Source organism: Mastomys coucha, unplaced genomic scaffold (genome assembly GCF_008632895.1).
Source record: "Mastomys coucha isolate ucsf_1 unplaced genomic scaffold, UCSF_Mcou_1 pScaffold21, whole genome shotgun sequence".
NCBI classification, from domain to species: domain Eukaryota; kingdom Metazoa; phylum Chordata; class Mammalia; order Rodentia; family Muridae; genus Mastomys; species Mastomys coucha.
This window is the reverse complement of record NW_022196904.1, coordinates 82,265,766-82,293,237: the sequence shown is the minus strand read 5'-3', so window position 1 is coordinate 82,293,237 and position 27,472 is coordinate 82,265,766.

Below are 27,472 nucleotides of genomic sequence, written 5' to 3'. Positions count from 1 at the left end.
AAAAAAAAAAAAGTGAATTTAGACAAAAATTACAATTTGACATGTAAAACAGAGGGTGGCAGAGATGGAGCCAAAGAGATGGGAAAAATCAATTAATAGAGAGCTTGGGAAGCCCTGCTTAAGCAGTTGATGAGAAGCCACTGGAAGTTTTTATCAAAGTGGTAATATAATCCTAAGTATAATCCTTGCTGCTGTGTGCAGGGTATGCATAAAAGAGACACATATGGAGACGGAAAGATAAGCCTTTGCAAGGAAGAATGTAATCCATATTAAGGCCGTGGGAGAGAAATGAAATTTTATCTCAGTCTCTGCTGACAGAAATATTCAAACTAATCTAGCTCTACCCCCAATCAGTCCTCCCAAGCAAGTACCTTTGCCTATGCCCTCTCCCTCCACATTCACCACACTCTTGTTTTCCTGTTAATAGAAGGGTCCCACCACATGATTCATGCAGGTAGACTTTTCTCCACTGTCTGATAAACAGCAGATACTGAAGGCATTTGCTTTTCCTGAACTGCTTGTCTCAAGGAAGCTGATACAGAGTGGACACATGCCTTTCCTCCTGTTTTTGTTGGCTTCCTTCCTCCTAAGCTGGCAAGAGCCTGCAGCTTTGAAAGGACGGAAATTGAGTACAACAACAATGATGAGCATCTGCATTCTGTGCACAGCCCTGTTATGAAATCTCCTGTCCCTGCTTCAATAGCAGACCATGCCAACTCTTAGTTAATGAGACCACAAAGAAGAGAGAAACACCCTGACACTTTCAGAGTGTCAGTGTGCAGATCTCATTTCTTTGTACAAAATTCTTTATGTTCTCTAGGTATATAAAAACCTGTGCTGTGATATGTAAGGGACATCTTTCCTTCTAAGAATCCAGAGACTTCCTTCCCAGGATTTTTTTCTTTGGTTTACAGAGAAGATGTAGTCAGCCTGTATTCTGTATTCTGAAGTCCAAGCGTCATTCTTTTAGCTGTTCCTTTGTTTTCATTTCATCCATGGACCCTTTCAGTATCTTTAGCTCCTCACAGTTCTCTAGAAAGAAAAGCTATACAATGGTTTGACCTATTCCCTCTATCAAATGATGGCTAGGAAGCATCATATTTCGGTGGTTTTGTGGCTGTTGCTCTAGGTAAGTTGTTGCTTAAAGTGGGAAGATGATTCAAAAGATTGCCACTATAAACTCCCTTTTTTTTCCTGCTTACAGTGATCATCATCATTTTTTTAATTTTTTTTTATTATTTTTATTAGATATTTTCTTTATTTACGTGTAGATTCTTCCTTTCCCAGTTTTCCCTCCAAAGAACAAAGAAACAAACAAAATCAACAAAAACAAACCCCTGTTGCCTACCCCCTCCCCATGCCTGCCACCCCACCCTCTCCCACTTATTGGATCATCATCTTTTAATTCCTCTATGTGGATGTTGAATATGACCTCTGGTACAAATGAAGCAATGCCCCTACCATGTGGGTGAATAGGATCTGTGACATAAGCCTCTAAATGTGTCCTTGCTTCAAGCTACAGATGGCATGGCAGCTCCAATGCTGTCCACTGACCAGCCATTTGCTGAATATAAAATGTAAATCACCAATGCCATGACCAACAGAGGTTTTGTCATTACTGTTCAAATGTGCTGTGGCCCATTTAGCAATATGGTCATTGAATATAATATGAAAATCTGTTCTTGAACTTTTTCAAGCAGAAGTCGTCATTTTATCACTATGAAAACTACTGAGAGTTTCTTCTACCAGTTGGATCAAGAATGCCAAGTTGAAATCATCAGATTCAGTAAATATGTCATACTCAAAAAGCAGTATGGCTTCCTTTCTCTCATTTGTGAATCCACAGAACATAAAACATGCATACATATGTATGTGTGTGCATGTGCACATGTGTGTGCTTGTGTGTGTATGTATGTACATATGTGTGACAGAGAGAGACTAGCAAGAGTGGGAAAGGGAGATCAGGATGAATGAAGAGGTCATAAAGGGTGAAAATGGTTAAATCACATAATATGCTTAAAGAAATTATTGTCACAATACCCAGAAGTATGTCCAGTACATGTACACTGATATAGATGATAGATAGATAGATAGATAGATAGATAGATAGATAGATAGATAGATAGATAGATAGATAAACAGACAGATAGGTAGTGGATAAAATGCAGTCTACAATGCAAATGAGAAAAAGAATATCATGTGATCATGAGATTATACAGTCAGCCTGCATTTGACCTTCATACCCTATATGCATGAAGATAGTTCAAGGAAACTGCCCCAGATATTTGAAAGATAATCTATACATGAGCATTTTCCCTAAACGTGGGTTGTAAGAAGAAAAACTGGCTATCAAAATTACCCCGAATTGCTGCTGATATGTTCACTGAGATATGTGCAGTTCCTGCCACTGAGAAAAATCAAATGGATAGATATTGATTTCTTAAGGAAAGAGTTTAAGTAAAATCCTGAACTTATGTTACCATAACATTTTTAAAGAAGCATTTAAAAACTCTATAAATGCAAGTGGAATGTGTACTTTTTAGAAATAAGAAGGCAATAGGCCTTGTTGGGAAATTCGTGGAGACAAATGAAAATTTAGACATTCAACTGCACAGACATGGAACAGGATACTTATAAAAAAAAAGCATGAGAAGGTGATGCTCTTTTATCCAGTTATTAAAATATGATTTCTTACATTAGATTATTACTTCTGTACCCAGGGGAAACTTTAAGACTGTCAACCACCCTCACATGGGCATGTGTTAGATTTTAAAAACACTTCTATCTATACAACCAACACCCCTATCCAAATGATGTTATTGGAAGACTGAGGAGATGACATAAGTGAAGGTTTAGAGAAAGTTGTCAGTGTTCTCTGTGTATGAATGTATTTGTGCATGGGTATCCATGTGTGCTGTGTGTGTATGTGTGTGTGTGTGTGTGTGTGTGTGTGTGTGTGTGTGTGTGTGTGCATATGCATGCATGCCTGGGACCTGAGAAGTAAAGTAGGACTTACAATCATGTGAAAAAAATATTGTTCCCAAGTGATAAGTGACTTCATAACATTTCTAGATTTTGTGTCAGACTCAGTCATGGAAGGCATGGACATATGTTTCTGACTAAAAGATCACTAACTTGACAATGCTCCCCTTCGCCTGAAAAGAAGGCAAACTATTACATAGGTGCCAGGCTTGGCTTAATCCATGCTTGAGCTGCAGAGGCATATAACCCAGTTGGATGGTTAATGCATGAAAGCCAAGGTCCAACATGGTCACAAGAGAGAAAGTGGACTCTTCAAAAAGCATCTAACACATATCACTGGGAGAAAAGAAAATCAGCATTTTGCCTCTTCTATAGCTCATGGTCTCTTTCTTGATTAATTTCTTGATTCTCTGCTTTTAAATCATCCTTCAGAATGTGCTCTGTTATTAGTTTTTTTTTTTCCTCTGGTGCTAGAGACGTGGTTCCATGGTTAAGAGTATTAGCTGTTCATTAAGAGGACTGGGGTTTTATTTCTAGCACATGGTGTCTCACAACCATCTGTAGCTCTAGTTTTAGGGGATCTGACATACTCTTCTGACATGCTGTGGTACACGTATATGCAGGAAAAAAACTCATATACATATAATAAAGATTTTAATTATTCTTTCTTTCTTTATTTCTTCTTTACAAACCTGGTATCAAATTCCTTCAAACCCTAGGAAAACCTAATTGTTGCCAAGTGTCAAGGTGAATAGGGTGTGAGGTCACATGGTAACCATACCTGGCCATGATCTATAATACAATCCTTCTGGGCTTTGACCATCTCATCTAATAGTAACCTTTCCTTAGTCCTCCAATCAGGAAACCAAAGGCTTGTGCTACCATGTGCTCTGAAGGCTTCCTCCATGTCTGTGCCAGTCTATAGCCTGGACACTAATTTCCTACAACCCCACTTGAACTCTGGAGGGATTATTATTCCCTGTGTGCAACTTCTCTAAGCAAAGACTAAACAAATGAGAATATTTCTTTGCTTTCCAGAAGATTGAATTATCCTTCCTCATGTTTCAGCTATGGCACAGTCTCGATCTCCTCACTAGACACAGACCATCTCTAATCCCTCTATCCACTGCAGTTCTGGAGGAGCCAAAATAGAGTCTGAGCAGGGACAGGATGGAAGTATGGGAAAAGATGGGTGAAGAAAGGAAACCACAGCCACCCTGCCTCACTGCAGCCCCTTTTCATCAATATAGTCCTAACCCTAGGACACACTAAGGCAAGAACAGAAACTATGACTAAGGAAGCCATTGGAATTTTCTGATTCTGAGCTTCTTCATATCTAAAAATGAGTGGGAAAGTGCCTGGTCTGCCCAAGATGTTACATGGGAATAGAGGAGATGCTGACCAGGGAAAAGAACAAAAGAAGCAAAGAGACAGGATCATGCTCCTTTTCAGGCCAGTTCAATCCATGTATGCATCTGTGATCTCATTCCAAGATAAAGATTGCTAGTAGAGCTAAGGATTATTATCTGGGAGATGACGTATATGCTATCTGTCCTTTTGTCAACTACTTAAGTATTGTTCGAATTATTATGATCAAAGATGAATTATACTGGGAAGAAAAGGTAAGTCATATTTAGATTAAACAAGCACATTCAGGAATCTCAAAGTGAATCTGGTTACAAGACTTAAAAATTTTAAAAAACCCTGGAGCTAAATAAGCCATTGTATTTTATTAGACATATGTAAACCATTTATCAATAAGTGTTACCTGAATCAAATTTTTATTAGTTAGAATGGTATTGTTCTTAACCTCTTCTTTGAAGTGTGAGTTCCATCTGTGGCATTTCTTTAACTTATTTGCAAACAAATAAAGAATTCTTTCCTCCCAAGGGAATCTAATCCCACTACAGAGAGCACAAAATTTCTGTGAATGTTTTTTTATAATTAAGAATATAACTCTATTTCTAATCATGTCTTCAGGAGAAACATAAAGAGATGAATCCCTTTTCCTGAGACATCCTTAAAATCTTTAAAGGAAGTTGTCAGAACCCCAGAGAGTATATTTTCTCTGAGCTGAAGAGCCACAACTATATTTCTCATAAGGCTGGCCCACAGCACTCTCCTATGAACACACAGAATTTGCTAATGTTTCCATGATTATTTTCTTTATATCTTCCTCTGTGTATAATGTTACCTTTTCATTACTGTACACCCATTAACAACATATATATATATGTATATATATATATATGTGTGTGTGTGTGTGTCTGTGTGTGTGTGTGTGTGTGTATGTGTGTGTATGGTGTTAATTTTAAAATTTGGTACAATATATATTAGGTACAAAAATAGAGCAAGACTGCCATCTCCTGTATTCAATATTATAGTTATATTATTTTTTCTTAAAGATCAATCTACACTAAACTATTATTAATACAAAGGTATATATCTTCTTTTCGTACAATGAGAAATAAACACACAGAACCCCATTCTCTTTTTTTTTCTTTTTCTTTTTTTCCGAGACAGGGTTTCTCTGTACAGCCTTGACTGTCCTGGAACTCACTCTGTAGTCCAGGCTGGCCTTGAACTCAGAAATCCACCTGTCTCTGCCTCCCAAGTGCTGGGATTAAAGGCATGCACCACCACTGCCTGGCCAAGAACCCCAATCTTAATGAAATTTTTGAGAATTATTTTCTCTTTTCTTGGAAGAGAAGATGGAAAACAAACTGCAATTAGTAATGTATTATTTAAAGTTGTTAAAATCTGTACAGCAATATTGTTTTCTTTTCTCTCCTACGTAATGCTTTCTTTTCTTTCTTATGTAATGTATATTTCCCTTTTGTTGAAAGTATATTTACACACACACACTCACATGCACACATGTATGCACATGCACATACATGCATATGTGCACATATGAATGCACGTGTATGCTCATGCACACAGGCACATACTATGCATATACTTACTACCATTTCTCCCTTCTCTTCTCCCAGTTCTTCCCCACATCCTTTCCCATCTCCATCCACTGTAATTTGGTATCTCATTAGAAAAGAACAGGCTTCTGAGAGATTACAACAAAACATAACAAAATAAAGTTTAATAAGATAAAACCATCACATCAAAGTTGGACAAGGCAAATCAACTGAAGAAAAGTAGCTCTCATTTGCTGCAAGAGGAAGTTTCTCTGATGGCGCCTGAATATGGCATTCATCTGTGAATGTAGCAGAGTATTATTAGGAGTCATTTTATCACTATTACTTTAAGACTAACAGTATTTGGTTCGAGCTTAGGTCTGGGCTATCTAGCTTCTGGTTCCTGATTATCCAAGAATTATCAGATCTGAGTTCCATCTCCTGGAGTGGCCATAAGTCAAATCAGACATTGCTTGCTTACTCCCACAGGCTTTGAACCACCATTGCCCCAGCATATTTTGCAGGGAGGACAGCATGGCAGATCAAAAGGGTTATTTGTTTTCTTTTGTTGTTAGTGTTGTTTTTGTGGCTGGGTTGGTGCTTATGTTTCCATGGATACATGTTCAAAGAGTTGTGTGGCTGGTGTCTCCAGCAATGTGGCCTTGCTATCAATATGTGGAAAGAAAGCTATTATCTTGTCAATTGCCCAGATTGTTTGTGGATTTCCAAAGGACCCTTTTGGTCATCAGTTCATTAGGTATAAGTTAGTCCCACTACTGGAAACTCTGTTTGTTAACAAAAGATGGCCAATTGTGACTCTGTCTTCCTCATTTGTTGGAGAATTCATTGTGATCACCTTCGTATATTTTATGAAGTTTCCACTTCACTAGGTTTTCGTACTGACCCTAAAATGCCGCTCAATTATATCTGTCTCCCTCTACAACCTGATCTCTCACCCCCCTCCCCACCTGGTCTTCCAATTCCTGTCCCTTCCCTCACCCTTGTGCACTCATAAAGTATATTCTATTTTTTTCTCCCAGCAAAATCATTGTGTCTCCCCTAGTCCCTTCCTCTATGCCAAAACTTTCTGGATCTACAGGTTGTAGCTTGATTATCATTTATTTAATGGTTACTATCTTCATATAATCAAATATATGCCATATTTATCTTTCTGTATTGGGTTACCTCACTGAAGATGATTTTCTACTTCTATCCATTTTTCTGCAAATTTCATGATGTCATTTTTAACAACTGAGTAATACTCTATTGTGTAAATGGACCACCTTTTCATTACCCATTGTTCCACTGAGGGATGTCTATGTTGTTCCCAATTTCTGACTATTATGAATAGAGCAGCAATGAACATGATTAAGCAAATATCTCTGTGGTAGAATGAAGCATTCTTTGGTAATATGCCCAAGAGTGGTATAGCTAGATCTTGAAATAAATTGATTCCCATCTTTCTGAGAAACCACCATACTAATATCCGTAGTGGCTATACAAGTTTACACTCCTGCTTGTAATGGAGGAGAATTCCCCTTGCTCCACATCCTCACCAGCATGAACTGTCACCTGTATTATCAAACTTGACCATTCTGACATGTATAAGATGGAATCTCAAAGCAGTTTTGAGTTGCATTTCCTGATGGCTAAGGATGTTGAACTTTTTTCTTTATGTTTTTCTTAGCTATTTGTGTTTCCTCTATTGAGAATTCTGTTTAGCTCTGCACCCCATTTTAAATTGGATTATTTGGGTTCTTTAGTATCTAGTTTATTTAGTTCTTTATACATTTTGGATATTAGTCCTCTGTTGGATGTTGAGTTGTTAAAAGTATTTTCCCATTTTGTACTCTGCCACTTTCTTTAATTGATGGTGTTCTTAGCCAGTTTTATGAGGTTCCACTTATTAATTGTTGATCTTAGTGTCTATGCTAATAGTGTTATGTTCAGAAAGTCTTCTCCTGTACCAACAAGGTCAAGGCTGTTCCCTACTTTCTCTTATATCAGGTTCAGTGTACCTGTTTTTATGTTGAGGTTTTAGATCCACTTGGACTTGAGTTTTAAGAATGATAACTATGGAATTTTTTGCATTCCTCTACAGGCAGAAATCCAGTTTAGCCAGCACATTTGTTAAAGATACATAATTTTTTTCAGTGTGTATTTCTGTGTTCCTTATTTTAAAATAAGGTATTTATATGTGTGTAGTTTTATGTCTGAGTCTCCTTTTTTTAATTTTAACTTTTAATTTTTATCGGTTATTTTATTTATTTACATTTCAAATGTTATCCACCTTCCCAGTTCCCCCTCCACAAACCCGCTATCACATTCTCCTCCCCCTACTTGTATGAAGGTGCTCCCCGACACCCCCCACTCACTCATGCCTCACTGCCCTAACATTCTTTTATGCTGGGGCATCAAGCCTCCACAGGACCCAGGTGCTCCCAAACCACTGATGCCAGACAAGGCAGTACTCTGCTACCTATGCAGAGTCTACTGCTCCATGTGTACTCTTTGGTTGGTCATTTGGTCCTTGGGAGCTCTGAGGGGTCTGATTGGTTGATATTGTTGTTCTTCCTATGGGGATACAAACCTCTTTAGCTCCTTAGTCCTTTCCCTAACTCCTCCATTGGGCTTCCCATGTTCTATGTCTGGATCTTCAATTCCATTGATCAATGCGTCTGCCTTCCTGCCAATTCCAGATTGGTTTTTGTTATTATTCCTATAGCTATGAACTACAACTTGAAATCAGAGTGGTGAAACCTCTCCCAGCTGTGCTATCGCTCAGGATGGCTTTAGCTATTCTTGACTTTTCTTTTTTCATATGAAGCTGAGAATTGTTCATTCCAGATCTGTCAATAATTACGTTGGAATTTTGATAGAGATTGCATTGAGTCTCTAGATTTCTTTTGGTAAGATGGCCATTTTTACTATGTTAATCCTGCTGACTCATGAACATGGGAGCTCTTTCCATCTTTTGATATATTTATCACTTTTACTTTCTTGGTTAAAGTTATTCCAAGATATTTTATTTGAGGCTATTTTGAAAGATGCAGTTTTCCTGATTTATTTCTCAGTTTACTTGTCATTTGTATATAGGGTGAGCTACTGATTTTTGTGAGTTAATTTTGTATCCAGCTACTTTGCTGAAAGTGTTCATCAGTTGTAAGATCATTTGTAGTTCTCTGGTGGAAGTTTTCTGGTTACTTAATATATACCATCACATCATCTTCAAATAAAGATACTTGAACTTCTTTCTTTCCAATTTAAATCTTTTATATTCCTGTTACTCAATTACTATTATTACTTTTGTTCTCTAGCTGATTTTTGTTGTTTGTGATCCCCACAAATATGATCGTCTAGTGCCTATCAACCTATTGCAAATCCATACCTCTTCCTATATTCTTTTTGTATTTTATCCTATAATTACTGTCAACATTTTTAGATACTACATCTCAACCTCAGACCTAACAAGGATTTACTATAGAAAGAAAGAAGTATATATTTCCAAACAAAATCTAAGAAAATGTATATCCCCCATACTTGTCCTAAAAGAAATGAAAAAGGAACCCATCATTTTGGAAGAAAGAGACGGTAAGTGCATATGAAGAAAACATAGGAAGGTTTAAAACTCACTCCTGGAAGAAACTTCATGCAAAATAAAAGGGTTTTATTTGACTAACAAATAACAAACAAACAAAGTAAAGTTACTTGTTAGTTATTTCTCCCTCTATCCTCTCCTCAAGCCCATCTTTGCATAAACCTCCCCACTGCATATTTCCCCCAGCTAACAAATTTCATAAATACTCAAAACAGCATTTTAGGATAATAACTATAGTAGTGTGTTAAGAGTGAGAAAATATGGGAAGATATAAAAACAGACATCAAGTATTTAAAATGTGTAGAAGATCAGAGTCTGTTATTTTTAATACTATACTTGTTCTATCCTAATTTTATGTTACTGTTACTAATTTGTTATCATTTGAAGATGTGTGGCTAGGGTAGTATCATGGTAATCTCAAACCAAATATCTATAATAAACAAAGCAAAAAGTAAACATGGAAGCGCTTCTGGTGAGTCACAACACTAAAAAAGATGACTATGAGAAAGTGAAAGAAAGGAAAGAAAAAAACCAGAAAATTATTTTTTAAAAATCTATAAGACTTCACTTTTTTCATAATCACTCTAAATGTAAATGGATTAAATTCATAGAGTAAGTCATTTTAACAAGACCCAGTGTCATATTGCTTCAGGAAACCCATTATTGCTAAAAACACACATAAGCTATTCCATGCTAATAGAATCCAAGGGAAAGTTGAAATAGTTATATTTGAATTAGGTGCAAGATTTTAAACCAACAAAAACAAAAACAAAAAAGAAAAGAGGATGATTATAATATGCTGTCATTTTAGCAAGAAAAAATAAAAATTCTAATATGATCACTGTTTTGAAGTATCCAAATATGAAAATAGTAGTAAAGCTAAGGGGATATATAGACTTATTTACAATGGGGACTTTAACACCCTATTTTCAGCAAAGGGTGGATCATACAAAAAGGGAAAGAAAAAAGAAGAAGATAAACCCAACAGCTACAGAAAATACATAAAATTTAGTGCCAAAATATTTTGACATTTTAATTTGAAAACACACTGCATATATCAAGTAACTTTTCAAAACACAAAGGAATAATGTTGTAAATCAATAAAAGAAACATCTTTAGAAGTTATATAAATATTTAGAAATTAAATAGCTTCCTGTGAAGTAACTAAAGGGGAGAGAGAGTGAATATTAACAGAGTTATCACGAGCGTCATTTTTATTGACAATAATGAATAGTGTGTCCATCCATGTCTACAAAAAATGCTTATGTTCAACTACAAATATCACAGTGACATTTTGGAAAATTAGAGGAGGAGCATTACTTTATATTACTTCCATGGAAAAGATTGTATTTTGTGTCTAGCTCACATAAACAACCATATAAACATTAAAAACTCAACAAGCAAGAGTGCTTCATCCTTAATTTTATTTTGACAGATTTGGGTAAATTTGTGGTTTTAGACCATATTAAATACAAACACAAAATTTTCATTCCTTCTATAAAAAATAATGAAAATAAAATCTACCAAATACATGTTGCTCCAGTTGTTTTGAATCCTCCATATAGAACTTAGATTCTTTACTTTCTATGTCTCCATTTTTCTCTCTCTCTCCTCTGCAACCTTTTTCCATTCTAACTTCTCTCTCTCTCTCTCTCTGTCTCTCTCTCTCTCTCTCTCTCTCTCTCTCTCTTTCTTTCTCTCTCTCTCTCTCAGTGGAAAACAATAAAGATATTAAGGTAAGAGAGAACATTATTTCAACTTGCAAAATTTTGAAGTATCAAAATTCTGAGTGAATCACTGCAGCTGTGAATAAGTAATGTCATCGAAACACTGAGATGTCCTGAACCACTTTAGAAATTAATGGACTGAATGTGATATACTGGCGCCTCTTTCATGCATCTATAATTGGAGTGCCAATTTATTTCCAATCATTTCAAGCACTGTAATTATAGAGCATCATCGTTGCCTGTTTAACATTCATATGGGAAGCTGTTACATGAATACTAGCCAGGGACCAATATTTTGCAAGTGAGATACATACACAATATACACCAAAATATAATATGTCCTAGTTTGTTTACCAAAAACACCTTGAACATAGGCCAAGGTGGGCAGAATTCATGGAACAGTAGAGTAGTTTGTAGACTTGTAAGCTATGAAAGTCTCATTTAAACATATCATTAAGCATGTGCAGAGAAGGAAAGCAAAGAATGACAACAGGTCATTGTGGCATTGATTGAATGATGACAATACAACAAGAATTACTAGAGCATTTACTATATACCAGGCATTCTTTTGGATACTGAAATAAAAGGAAGAAACACCCATACACATGTTGAAAATCATGTTGACATAGTGGCTAGCGACAATACTACAGGAGGGCACTTTTTAAAGATCTCTACCGGATACTGTTGATTTCATTACAAATCTGATGATGCGAAAGTATACATGTCTAGTGAAGACATTTACTCTAATTTTCTTGATTCCTGAAAGCCAAATATAGTCTGAGAATTCAACTTGAGCCAAATTTTTAAACCAACTTCGATTACCATTGAAAGATGTTCTTTTTTTTTCTTATGTTTTTTTTTAATTAGATGTTTTCTTTATTTACAATATCTCCTTTCCCAGGTTCCCCTCCAAACAAAAGAAAAAAATAAAATAAAATAAAATAAAACTAAATCTACAACAATCCCCTGTCACCTGCTCACCATCTCACCCCCCTCACTGGCCCTGAAATTCCCCTACACTAGAGCATAGAAACTTTCCAGGGCCAAGGTCCTCTCCTCCCTTTGATGACTTACTTGTCCATTCTCTGTTATACACATGCTGCTGGAACTGAGTCCCTCCATGTGTACTCTTTGGTTGGAGTTTTAGTCACTGGGAGCACTGAGAGTACAAGTTCATATTGTTGTTCATCCTAAGGGGCTGCAAACCTCTTCAGCTCCTTTAGTCCTTTCTCTAGTTCCTTCACTGGGGACCCTGTACTCAGTCCAATGAATGGCTGTGAGCCTCTACTTCTGTATTAGTTGGGTACTGTCATAGCCTCTCAGAAGACAGCTATATCAGGCTCCTGTCATCCAGCACTTGCTGGCATCCACAATAGTGTCTAGATTTGATGATTGAATATGGGAAGGATTCCCAGGTGGAACAGTCTCTGAATTGTCCTTCCTTTAGTCTCTGCTTCATAGTTAGTCTCTACAACTCCTTCCATGCATATTTTGTTCCCCCTTTTAAGAACGAACTATCTATACTTTGGTTTTCCATTATCTTGAGTTTCTTATGGATTGTAGTTTGTACTTTGTGTATTCTGCTCTTTTAGGTTAATATCCACTTATCAGAGAATGCATACCAAGTATGTTCTTTTGTGATTGGTTTACCTCACTCAGGATGATATTCTCCAGGTCTATCCATTTCCCCAAGACTTTCAAAAATTCATTGTTTTTAATAGCTGAGAACATTGTGTAATGTACCCCATTTTCTGTATCCATTCCTCTGTTGAGGGACATCTTGGTTGTTTGCTATTATGAATAAGGCTGCTAAGAACATAGTGGAGCACGTGTCCATATTACATGTGGGAGCATCTTCTGGGTATATGCCCAGGAGTGATATAACTGGGTCCTCTGGTAGTACCATGTACAATTTCCGGAGGAACCACCAAACTGATTTCCAGAGTGGTTGTACCAGCTTGCAATTCCATCAGCAATGATGGAGTGTATCTCTTTCTCCACAGCCTCTTCAGCATTTGCTGTCACCTGAGTTTTTTATCCTAGCCATTCTGACTGGTGTGAGGTGGAATCTCAAGGTTGTTTTGATTTGCATTTTCCTGATGACTAAGGATGTTAGTCATTTCTTTAGGTGCTTCTCAGCCATTCGGTATTTGCCAGTTGAGAATTCTTTGTTTAGTTCTGTTCCCCATTTTTTAATTTGTTTCTCTGGAGTGTAACTTCTTGAGTTCTTTGTTTATATTGGATATTAGCCCTCTATCAGATATAGGATTGGTAAAGATCTTTTCTCAATTTCTTGGTTGCTGATTTCCAAAATAGCTGGATATAAAAATTAACTCAAGCAAATCAGTGCCCTTCCTCTACACAAAAGATAAACAGGATGAGAAAGAAATTAGGGAAACAACACCCTTCACAATTGTCACAAATAATATAAAATACCCTGGTGTTTTATATTATAACTAAGCAAGTATATTATATTATAACTAAGCAAGTAAAAGATCTTCATGATAACAACTTCAAGTCTCTGAAGAAGGAAATCGAAGAATATCTCAGAAGATGGAAAGATCTCCCATGCTCATGGATTCGCAAAATTAATATAGTAAAAATGGTCATCTTTCCAAAAACAATCTACAGATTCAGTGCAATCCCCATCAAAATTCCAAATCAATTCTTCACAGGCTTGGAAAGAGCAATTTACAAATTCATCTGGAATAACAAAAAACCCAGCATAGCCAAAACTATTCTCAACAATAAAGGAACCTCTGGTGGAATCACCAGACCTTAAGCTGTACTACAAAGCAATTGTGATAAAAACTGCATGGTCCTAGAACAATGACAGGCAAGCAGATCAATGGAATAGAATTGAAGACCCAGAAATGAACCCACAAACCTATGGCCACTTGATCTTTGACAAAGGAGCTAAAACCATAAAGTGGAAAAAAGACAGCATTTTCAACAAATGGTGCTGGCTCAACTTGTGGTTACCATGTAGAAGACGGCAAATTGATCCACTCTTATCTCCTTGTACAAAGCTCAAATCCAAGTGGATCAAGGACCTCCACATAAAAACAGATACACTGAAACTAATAGAAAAGAAAGTGGGGAAGATCCTCAAGCACATAGGTGCTCTAAGATCAAGAATCGACAAATGCGACTTCATAAAATTGCAAAGCTTCTGTAAGGCAAAAGATAATGTTCTTATTCTTAAATTCCATTGATTTGATTATACTTATTGATTCTACTTCTGAACTTTGCTACTTTATTTACACTGCCAATCCTTCAAAGGAAGAGGAGAAACATTGCTTATTTATTGAGAGATCCTTGATGTCTTTCATTGCAGTAGGAACATCATAGCCTTTGTGCAAATTCTGAGTAATTGTGTAAATGGAATTTCATTTTGTAGCAGCATTCATGTTTGACATCTTCCTCCCACATCATTTCTATCATTTAGGCAAGTTCTCTATGCCTAGTTGACATAAATTGCTTACTTACATTAAAATGAGTATGAAATATTCTTGAAGCATAGCAGAAAGCCTTTTACAGACTTTTATTATGTTCCGTTCTTTAGGAAATAAATTCACACCTCCTTATCCAGAACCCTGCATCATCCATTGTACTCCACATTTGTCATTTATTCCACTACTATGAAACTAATGTTGTTCTAGAAAAGATGATTAATATTTTGAGGGAGTTTGTAATGCAATTTGCAATTTTCAAATTTTATATCATATAATATTTAGTGCCAATTTAGGTACCATATTCATATACTCACGAAAATTGTCATGATGGGAGTTTTATTGGTACATAAAATTATACTGAAAACTATTTATGCACTGAACTAGATGTTGTGTTCTTAAATCAATAAGAATTATATAGTTTACATGAGAGGAGAAGAAACAGGAGAAGAAGATAGCAGATGCAGAGAAAAGAAATTTTAATCAAACTGCAAATCGAAAGCTATGACTGTTCTGTGTGAATAGCAAGATGGACAAAGGACTCTGGGAACAATACAGACCTCCGAAATAGTGGCAGATTTTTATGTGTAACTATAATAACAGTTGTTTATACCAGTTCCTGTGAGTTTTATTACTATTCGTAAAACACAATAGCAATCATAAAGTGTGATTTATAAGAGTGAATCTACTTAGACTGATGTTTTAATTAACTTAGCCTAGAATTATCAATTTGCTGTTGTGGGAAAGCCAGATTGACCTAAGACTATTTCAGAATCTCTGATGCAAGAACATCAGGAACTTTAGTTCTATGTCCTGTCCAGGAGTATACTTAGCAAGGCTCCTCTAAGACTGAAGTCAGTGCCTCAAGTAGTCAAGGCTGTAGTTTCAGGAGACCTAAATTTTCCCCCTCAGTTGTGAAAATCCGTCCTCAGACAGCTGTGCTTGTGGTAGCCTGTGTTCTATATGTCAACTTGGTTTGACTTAGCTCTCTGCTGATTTTGATGACTTTTTTTCCACCTACCAATAGTATATAAGAAGCTGTACATTTTAATATCTTTGCTTGGCCTGGTTCTTCCACTTGGCACCCTGTTGTTTAGGATCTTATTTCTGTGGATTGAAATCATGCTATGGGTAGAGAAAGGACAGGAACAGACATATTCAGTGCTTTGCATGTAGCTCTAGCTCTTCTAGCTCTATACATACACTACTTCGCTTCATGAACTCAGCAGTACACACATCTGCATTGTTGCTTCCCATGGTTGCAAAGATCAGAAAAGATAAACAAATCACTCAAGGTCCATCAGCTAGTCAATTCACAGGCAGAACTTGAACCCAAGTCTTTAGATTCCAATTTTATATCTCTTTCATTTTCTTAAACCTTGTCTGGAAGAAATGGAAAACAACTGACTGAAGACAACAAGTGAAATCAGAGCATTTTATATTCTGAGGCATAGTGGATTTGAGAGACCTAGGAATTTCACAGTGAGCAACTTAAAAGGAATCACTTCCTGTAAGCCATTCATTGCCAATGGAGTTAAAAGCTCCTGACTGAGAAAAGGATGAATTATCATCTTTGAAAAGTGGACAATTCTGTATCTGAATATGAGTGTGATTATGAATGGGCTTATGGATAAAAATTACTCAATAATATATAAGAATTAAAATTCTAAATACTTTTCCTAACTAATTTAACTCCTCATCCCCAAGCACTGCATTCACAAACACACACACAAACTCTCTCTCTCTCTCTCACACACACACACACACAAACACACACACATACTAGATGTTATAATTTTCCAAGATGTAGAACTACACAAATCTAGTGCTGAGCATAACAATAGATGAGAGAGAGGAGAGGGAGAATATGTAGTTTTTCAAAAGTATTATGTTAAATATTAGTTCCTGTGTTCACAATGATAAGTATATATTTAAATTCTTTTTTATTATTTATTTTTATTATTTTCTTTATTTACATGTCATGTGATATCTCCTTTCCCAGTTTCCCATCTGCAAAAAGAAATAAAATTAAGTTAAATTAAACTAAATTTAAATTTAAATTAAAAAACAACATCAACAACAACAAAAATACCCTATCTCCCCAGCCCCCTGCTCACCAGCCCACTCTCTCACACTTCCTGACCCTGGCATTTCCCTACACTGGGGCATAGAACCTTCACAGGACCAAGGGCCTCTCCTCCCATTGATGACCGACTTGGCCATCCTCTGCTACATATGCTGCTGGAGCCATTAGTCCTACCATGTGTACTCTTTGGTTGGTGATTTAGTCCCTGGGAGCTCTGAGGGTACTAGTTAGTTCACATTGTTGTTCGACCTAAGGGGCTGCAAACCCTTCAGATCCTTGGGTCCTTTCTCTAGCTCCTTCATTGGGGACCCTGTGCTCAGTCCAATGGATGGCTGTGAGCCTCTACTTCTGTATTAGTTGGGTACTGTCAGAGCCTCTCAGGAGAGAGCTACATAAGGCTCCTGTCAGTCAGCACTTGTTGGCATCCACAATAGTGTCTAGATTTGATGTTTGAATATGGGAAAGATTCCCAGGAGGAGCAGTCTCTGGATTGTCTGTCCTTCAGTCTCTGCTCCATAGTTTGTCTCTGCAACTCCTTCCATGGGTATTTTGTTCCCCCTTCTAAGAAGGAATGAAGTAACCAGATTTTGGTCTTCCTTCTTGAGTTTCTTATGGTTTGTGGATTGTGCTTTGTCTATTCCGATTTTCTGGGCTAATATCCACTTATCAGAGAGTACATACCATGTGTGTTCTTTTGTGATTGGGTTACCTCCCTCAGGATGATATTCTCCAGATCCATCCATTTCCCTAAGAGTTTCAAAAATTCATTGATTTTAATAGCTGAGTTGTATTCCATTGTGTAGATATACCATATTTTCTGTATCCATTCCTCTGCTGAGAGACATCTGGGTTGTTTCCAGTTTCTGGCTATTATAAATAAATCTGATGTGAACATAGTGGAGCATGTGTCCATATTACATGTTGGAGCATCTTCTGGGTATATGCCCAGGTGTGATATAACTGGGTCCTCTGGTAGTACCATGTACAATTTCCAGAAGAACCATCAAACTGATTTCCAGAGTGGTTATACCAGCTTGCAGTCCCACCAGCAATGAAGTAATGTTCCTCTTTCTCCACAGCCTCTCCAGCATCTGCTGTCACCTGAGTTTTTTGTCCTAGCCATTCTGACTAGTGTGAGGTAGAATCTCAGGGTTGTTTTGAATTGCATTTCTCTGATGACTAATGATGTTGAACATTTCTTTAGGTGCTTCTCAGTCATTCGGTATTCTCAGTTGAGAATTTTTTGTTTAGATCTTTACCCCATTTTTAATGGGGTTATTTGGTTCTCTGGAGTCTAACTTCTTGAGTTATATATATATATATATATATATATATATATATATATATATATATATATATATATATATATATGTATATATATATACACATACACATATATATACGTATATACATATATATACATATATATATACATATATATATATACATATATATGTATATACATATATATATATTGGATATTAGCCCTCTATCAGATATAGGATTGGTAAAGATCTTTTCCCAATTTCTTGGTTGCTGTTTTGTCCTATTGATAATGTATTTTGCCTTACAGAAGCTTTGTAAAATCCCAGAATAGCAAAAACTATTCTCAACAATAAAAGAACCTCTTGTGGAATCACCACCCGGGACCTTAAGCTGTACTACAGAGCAATTATGATAAAAACTGCATAGTATTAGTACAGTGACAGGCATATAGATCAGTGGAATAGAATTGAAGACCCAGAAATGGACCCACACACCTATAGTCACTTAATCTTTGACAAAGGAGCTAAAACCATCCAGTGGAAAAAACACAGCATTTTCAACAAATGGTGCTGGCTCAACTGGCGGTTAGCATGTAGAAAAATGCAAATTCATCCATTCCTATCTCCTTGTACAAAGCTCAAGTCAAAGTGGATCAAGGACCTCCACATAAAACCAAATACATTGAAACTAATAGAAAAGAAAGTGGCTAAGAGCCTCGAGCACATGGGCACGGGGAAAATTTCCTGAACAGAACACCCATAGCTTATGCTCTGAGGTCAAGAATTGACAAATGGGACCTCATAAAGTAATCCTTAATTGAAAATGCAATAAGACTGGGAAACAAGGCCTGCCCTGGACCAATGTTTGAGCTATATCTCATATAACCTCCCAGGCAGTATTATCAATAGAATGTGGTAATATGCAGTAGTCTGTAAATGAATGAGCACACCTAGTGTTATATTTAGTAAGTTCTCACAATGTTTCCTTGTACCTTACATATTTAAGTGTGAGGGGAGGTGTTGGTCAGGTAGGGGAGTGAATGAGAAGGCAAGATTATCAAATCACATTAGGGATTTCTGTTGAGGATAATAGAATCAAGTTTCTCTACAGTCATGTAAGACAAGCTAGATTACCATAATGCAGTTTAATGAAGATAAATGTAAACAATCCACTAAGCCCCTGAAAATCAAATACCCAAGTACACAATAATTAAGATATTAACTAATTGCCATTTAGGTGTAAAAGGCCTAGACAAAAGCTGACAGTATACTCAATGGGAGTTGATATTGTGACATTGGGACTGCTGACTTAATTTCAAACCACAAGATTCCAAGCTCAGTTTCCAAATACCAATGAAAGCAGCCCTATTGTGCTTCATCCTGATGACTCAGAAAGTAGTAATCTACTTATGCAACAAATATTAAGTAGTTCACATTAAAATACTAAGAACAAAGGGCAAGAGACAATTAAAGTGACTAAGGAAGAATACTGAATATCCATTCAGATATTAAGTCATTAACATCAAGTTATTTTAGCCAGGAAAAGATCTAAACAAACACAGGAGAGCAGAGGCAATTTCAGTTACTCACGGAAGGGGCAGTGAATGCCTCGCTTTGGGTACATCTGAAAAAGAGCCAGATTTCCTTCAGTTCATGTAAGGAGAGAGAAGTTCTCCCTGCTTTGTTCCCTAGCATGTTCTAAGAGCTCATCTCTTCAGTACATGTGTTTTGAGAGATAAAGGAAGTTTTGCATTTTCTCAGTTCTATACATCAACATGTTTACATCAACATTGTTACTCAGTGAGCCTTCCTAGACCAGTTTTATGGTTTCCTCAGTAATCTTCGAGTCAGCCAGTTCAGAGTCAAGGAAATACTGTGGGTTCCTTGTAAGGTTCTCAATGTTTCTAATGCTGCAACCCTTTATTATTAGTTCCTCATGTTGTTGTGACCCCCTAACCATAAAATCACTTCATTGTTACTCCATATCATATCAACTGTAATGTTGCTACTCTTATGAATTGTAATGTAAATATCTGATATGCAAGATATCTAATATGTGACCCTGATCAAAGGGTCATTTGATCCTCTAGAGGGGTTATGACCCACAGGTTGAAAACTGCTGTTCAAAGCCTATCCAGTGATAAATTTTATTCATCTTGCATTTTTGAAATTGATTATAAGTATCCTTAATATTATTTCCCCTTCCAACTCCATTCCAAGCTCAAGGACATCCTCCATACATGAGAAAAAAAGTTTTCTTTGTATAGCAGGTACTTTATGTAAAATATTTCTGTATTAATAGGATTTGAATATTATTAAAAATACAAGTCACCTAGTCATAATGAATTATAAGTTCAAGTCATCCTAGGTGACATTGACAGACTCTATCTAAAGACAAAATATACTCCCAATTTCCTAGCTTGCTTGGCCTTTGCATCAGTAAACCCCAGCCTTGAAAGAGGAAAGAAAAGAAATTTCTTCCATTATCAAACTCGATTCCTTTTTTTTTTGAACTTTTCTTTTAATTTATTTATTTTTCTTATTAATCTGTTCACCCACTCTACACCCCAGTGGCAACCTCCCCTCCCTCTTCTCCTTCCAGCCTCTCCCTCCCACCTTCCCTTCTGCCATCTCCATATCCTTTTCCCCTCATAGAAGAAGAGGCCTTCCATAGAATTCAACCCACTTCAGCAATCAAGTTGCAGTAGACCTAGGCACTTCCCTTCTAACAGAGACTAGACTGACTATACAGCCCCGCCAAAAGTCAGGGGTTCAAAAGCAGACAACAGAGTCAGAGACAGACACAATTGCGAGGGGTCCCATGGAAAGATTAAGCTTCCCACATGCTACACATGAGCAGGGGGCCCAGGTTCGTCACATTTGTGCTCTTTGGTTGGTCGTTCAGTCTCCATGAGTTCCTATGGGCCCAGCTTAGCCATTTCTGTAGGTTTTCTTGTGGTGTGCTTGACTCCTTTGACTAGCAATCTTTCCACCTCCTCTTCCATAAGATTACCTGGGATCTACCTGCTGTTTGGCTGTGGGTCTCTGCATCTGTTTCCATCAGCCACATGGTAAAGCCTCCCAGAGGACATCCATACTAGAGTTCTGTCTACAAGTACAGGAGAGCATCCTAAATAGTGTCAGGCCTGGGCTCTCTTCCATGAGTCTCAAGCTGGGCTGACCACTCTCTCAATCTGATCTCCTTCTCCATCCCTGCCCATGTTATAAGCAAGACTAATTGTGGGTCGAAGGCTGGTTGGTGGATTAGCATCACCATCCCTCCATTGGAAGTCTCCTCTAGTCACCAGAAGTGACGGGTTCAGTTTCCACATCCCTCAACACCCAGGAATCCCACCAATGCTTACCCTCACAGGTTCCATGGAGCACCTTCTGTCCTAGGCTTACAGCTTTTCCCAGAAGTGTCCTAGCACACCAATTGAAGTTTTCTCTTCAGGCCTCCCCCACATCCTTTGTCCTCTCCACCCTTGATATTCCCTGCCTTTCTCCCCATACCAGTTCTCCTGCTCTATCTTCCTCTATTCTCTATTTTATTTCCCTTTCTCAGTGAGATTCAAGCATCCTCCCCTAGCTCCTCCTTCTTCCTTAGCTTCTTTGGGTCTGTGGATTGTAAAAAAGGTTATCATGTACTTTATGACTAATATCCACTTTTAAGTGAGTACTGTCCATGTGTGTCTTTCTAGGTCTGAGTTACTTCACTCAGATTGATATTTACTACTTCCATCCATTTGCCTGAAAATATCATAACTTTGTTTTTAAAAGCTGAATAGCTATTCTGCAAGTATATTATATATATTTTTATCTGCTGTGGGACATATAAGTTGTTCCTAATTTCTACTGTTATGAATAAAGCTGCTATAAACATAGTTGAACAGGTGTCCTTGTAATATGCTGGGGCATCTTTGGGGTATATATCCAGGAGTAATATATCTGGGTCTTGAGATAGAACTATTCCTAACTTTCTGAGAAAACACCAAATTGATTTCCATACTGATAGTACAAATTTCCACCACCCAGCAATAGAAGAATGTTCCCCTTGCTCCATATCCTAACAAGCATGAGTTATTCCTTGAGGTTTTTTTTTTAATTAGATGTTTTCCTTATTTACATGTCATACAATATCTCCTTTCCCAGCTCCCTTGAGTTTTTTAATCTTAGCCATATGAAGGTTGTAAAAGGGAATTCAGAGTCATTTTGATTTGCACTTCCCTAATGACTAAGAATCTTGAACATTTCTTTAAGTGCTTCTTGGCCATTAAAGATTACCCTGTCAAGAATTCTCTGTTTAGGTCTGGACCCCATTTTTAATTGGGTTATTTGGTTTGTTGATGGCTAATTTCTTGAGCTCTTTATATATTTTGGATATTAGCCTTCTGTTAGATGTAGGATTGGTAAAGACCTTTTCCAATTCTGTAGGCTACCATTTTGGCTAATCAATAGTGTCCTTTGCTTTACAAAAGCTGTCCAGGTCCCATTTGTTAATTGTTGATCTTAGTGCCTGAGCCATTGGTATCCTGTTCAGAAAATTGACTCCTATGCCTGTGTGTTCAAGGCTATCCCCCACTTTCCCTTCTATCAGATTTTAATCCATTTGGACTTGAGTTTTATGCAAGATGAAAAATATGGATCTATTTGCATTCTTCTACATGCAGAGATCCAGTTAGAACATCATGGCTTATTGAAGATACATTCCTTTATCCATTGTATATCTTTGACTTTGTCAAAATCAAGTGTCTAAAGGTGTGTGTGTTTCTTTCTGGGCCTTTGATTCTATTCCATTGATCAGCCTGTCAGGTTTGTTTCCTCCAATAATTTATTTTTTTATTTGCTTTGCATCCTAACAAAGTCCCCTTCCCTCTTATCCTACCAATCTCACACTTACAAATCTCTCCCTCTACTTCTCACATCCCTTTTTTGCCAATACCATGCAGTTTCTATTACTATTGCTCTGTAGTACCACTTGAAATCAGGGGTGCTTATACTTCTAGAAGTCCTTTTGCTATACTGGATTGCTTTAGTTATACTGACAAGAGATGGACTCTACAAGTTCCCTCTCCCCATTGGAGGATCAGTTTCCTTTATAAACACTGATGGTTCACCACAGAAAATCCATCAATGCAATCTGCCATATAAACAAACTTAAATAAAAAAATCATATGATCAACTCCTTAGATTCTGAAAAAACTTTTGACAAAATCCAACACCCCTTCATGATACAAGTCTTAGAGAGATCAAGGATATAAGACCCTTTACCTAAGTTCCTTTGATGGATTTTCTATGGTGAACCACCCCTGTATCCCTAGCATGAAACCTACTTGGTAATGGTGGGTGATATTTTTGATGTATTCTTGGATTCAGCTTAGAAGTATTTTACTGAGCATTTTTGCATCAGTGTTCATAAAGGAAACTGATCTGAAATTCTCTTTCTTTATGAAGTCTTTCTGTGGTATAGGTATTAGGGGGACTATGGCAGAGTTCCAGTTATACCAACATTATCAGTTGGTAATGTTCTGTTTCAATTTTGTGGAATAGTTTGAGAAACACTGCTACTACCTCATCTTTGAAAGTCTGTGCTAAAATCATCTGGCCCTAGTCTTCTTTGAATTACTTGAGTTTTAATGGTTGCTTCTATTTCTTTGGGGGTTATAGGTTTATTTAAATTGTTTACTTGATCTTAATTTAACTTTGGTAAATGGTATCTATAAAGAAAATTGTCCATTTCTCTTAGAATTTCGATTTTTGTGAAGTTCAGGTCTTTGAAGTAAGTACTGATGACTATTTAGATTTCCTCAGAATCTTATATCCCCCTTTTCATTCTGAATACATTAATTTAAAGATTCTCATTCTGCTTTCTAGTTAGTTTGGCTAAGTGTTTATTTATCTTATTGACTTTCTCAAAGAACCAGCTCTTGATTTCATTGATTCTCTGTATTGTTCTCTTTCTTTCTAATTGATTGATTTCAGCCCTAAGTCTGGTTATTTTCTTTTGTCTACTTCTCTTGGGTATTTTTGCTTCTTTCTATTCTAGAGCTTTTATGTATGTTATTAAGTTGCTCTTATGAGATCTCTCCAATTTCTTTATGAAGGCACTTAGAACTATGAACTTTTCCTTAACACAGCTTTTATTGTGTCCCATAAGATTGGATATTCTATGCCTTCATTTTGATTAAATTTTAGAAAGTCCTTAATTTCCTTTTTTATTTGTTCCCTGACCCAGTGGTCATTGAGTGGAAAGTTGTTCCATCTCCAGGAGTTTGTAGACTTTCTGTTGTTTATACTGTTGAAATCCAGCTTTTAATCCATGTTGGTCTGATAAGATACAAGAGTTTATTTCAATTTTCTAGTATCTGTTGAGACTTGCTTGTGACTGAGTATATGGTCAGTTTTGGAGAATGTTCTGTAACATACTGAAAGGAAGGTATATTCTTTTCTGTTTGAGTGAAATGTTCTGTAGACATCTGTTAAGTTCCATTTGATTCAGTTAGTTTCATTATTTCCCCCATTTAGTTTCTGTCTTGATGAGCTGCCTATTGATGAGAGTCAGCAGTAGAAGTCTCCCACTATTATTTTTTATTGGATATTTTTTATTTACATTTTAAATGTTATCTCCTCTTCCATTCCTCCATCCTAGAAACCCCCCATCCCATCTCCCCTCCCCCTGCTTCTATGATAATGCTCCCCCACCCACTCACACACTCCTGCCTCTCTTGATGCCCTAGCATTTTCCTATATTGGGGCAACAAGCCTTCACAGGACCAAGGACCTCTTCTTCCATTGGTGCCCAACAAGGCTGTCCTCAGCTACATATGCTGGTGTGACTATAACCAAGAAAGTGAAAGATCTGTATGACAAGAACTTCAAGTCTCTGAAGAAAGAAATTGAAGAAGATCTCAGAAGGTGAAAAGACCTCCCATACTCATGGATTGGCAGGATTAATATAGTAAAAATGACCATCTTACTGAAAACAATCTACAGATTCAATGCAATCCCCATCAAAATTCCAATTCATTTCTTCATAGAGTTAGAAAGCAATTTGCAAATTCTTCTGGAATAACAAAGAATCCAGGATAGTGAAAACTATTCTTAATAATAAAATAACTTCTTGAGGAAGCACCATCCCTGACCTTAAGCTGTATTACAGAGTGATAAAAAAAACTGTATGGTATTGGTACAGATTCAGGAAGATCAATGGAATAGAACTGAAGACCCAGAAATGAACCCACACACCTATGGTCACTTGATCTTTGACAAAGGAGCAAAAAACATCCAGTGGACAAAAGACAGCATTTTCAATTAATGGTGCTAGTTCAACTGGTGGTTAGCATGTAGGAAAATGCAAATTGATCCATTTTTATCTCCTTGTTCAAAGCTCAAGTCCAAGTGGATCAAAGACCTCCACATAAAATCAGATACACTGAAACTAATAGAAGAGAAAATGGGAAATAGCCTTGAACACATGGGCATAGGGGGAAATTTTCCTGAACAGAACACCAATGGCTTACACTATAACATCAACCATAGACAAATGGGACCTCATAAAATTGCAAAGCTTCTGGAAGTCTCCCACTATTATTATGTGGAGTTTGAGATGTGTTTTAGGTATTAGTAATATTTCTTTGACAAATGTAGATGCCTTTGCATTTGGGTAATAGATATTAAAAATTGAGATGTCACATCACTGGGTTTTTCCTTTAATGAGTATGAAGTGTCTTTATCTCTTTTGATTACTTTTGGTTGAATAGACTAACTATATAAGCTTGTTTCTTATGTCCATTTGCTTGAAAAACTTTTTTAAGCCCTTTACTTTGAGCTAATGTATATCATTGCCTCTGAGGTGTGTTTCTTCTATGCAATAGAAAGATGGATCCTGTTTTTTAATTCATTCTGTTAGCCTGTGTCTTTTTATTATGGAATTTATTCCATTGATGTTGAGGGGTATTAATGACCAACAATTTTAAATACCTCTTATTTTGGTGGTGGTGGTGGTGGTGGTGGTGGTGTGTATGTGTGTTCTGTGTATCTATGTGTCTCTATGTGTCAGGGGTTCCCTTCTTTTCCTTTGCTGGTGTGGGGTTATTTGTTTCTTGTGTTTTCTTAGGTGTATCTAACCTCCTTGGGTTGGAGTTTCTAGTATCTTTGGTAGAGTTGAATTTATGGGCAGACCTTGTTTAAATTGGTTTTGTCTTAGGATATCTTGGTTTTTGTTTTGTTTTGTTTTGTTTTTTAATCTATAGTGATGGAAAGTTTTGTTCATTACCTGTGCTGTCATCTGTCATTTGTTAGACAAAATGCCCAGGCCATTCTGGCTTTTAGAGTCTCTGTTGAGAAATTGTGTATAATTCGATAGGTTTGCCTTTATATGTTACATGGTCTTTTCCCTTGCAGCTTTTAATATTCTTTCTTTGTTCCTCAAGAAGAAGGAAGACCAAAGTGTGGATACTTTGATCCTTCTTAGAAGGGGGAACAAAATACCCATGGAAGGAGTTTCAGAGAAAAACTATGGAGCAGAGACTGAAGGAAGAACAATCCAGAGACTGCTCCACCTGGTGATCCTTCCCATACTCAATCAACAAACCTAAACACTATTGTGGATGCCAGCAAGTGCTAGCTGATAGGAGCCTCATATAGTTGTCTCCTGAGAGGCTCTGACAGTGCCCGACTAATACAGAAATAAAGGCTCACAGCTATCCATTAGACTGAGCACAGGGTCCCCAATAAAGGAGCTAGAGAAAAGACCCAAGGAACTGAAAGGTTTGCAGCCCCTTAGGTCAACCAACAATATGAACTAACTAGTACTCTCAGAGCTCCCAGGGACTAAAGCACCAACCAAAGAGTATACATGGTGGGACTAATGGCTCCAGCAGCATATGTAGCAGAGGATGGCCAAGTCGGTCATCAATGGGAAGAGAGACCCTTGGCCCTGTGAAGACTCTATGCCCCAGTGTAGGGGAATGCCAGGGCCAATAAGCAGGAAATGGTGGGGTGGTGAGCAGGGGGAATGGGGAGGGAACAGAAGTTTGGTTTTTTTTTTTTGTTTGTATTCTTATTTTGTTTTTTGTTTTTTTTTTTTTAATTTTTTTTGGAGGGGAGCCTGGAAAAGGAGATATTGTATGACATGGAAATAAAGAAAACATCTAATAAAAAATTCTTTCTTTGTTCTATACATCTTGTGTTTTTATTATTATGTGGGAATGGGGTTTTTCTTTCTGAAAAATTTTAATCTATTTTGTGTTCTGTAAGCTTCTATATTTATAGACATCTCTTTGTTCTATGGTTTTGATGAAGATATTTTGTGGGCCTTGTAGTTTGGCAGTTTTTCTTTCTTCTATTCCTATTAGTCTTGGTTTGGTCTTTTCATATCATCCCAGATTTCCTAGATGTTTTGTGTCAGAAACTTTTTAGATTTAACACTTTTTGACCAATGTATCAGTT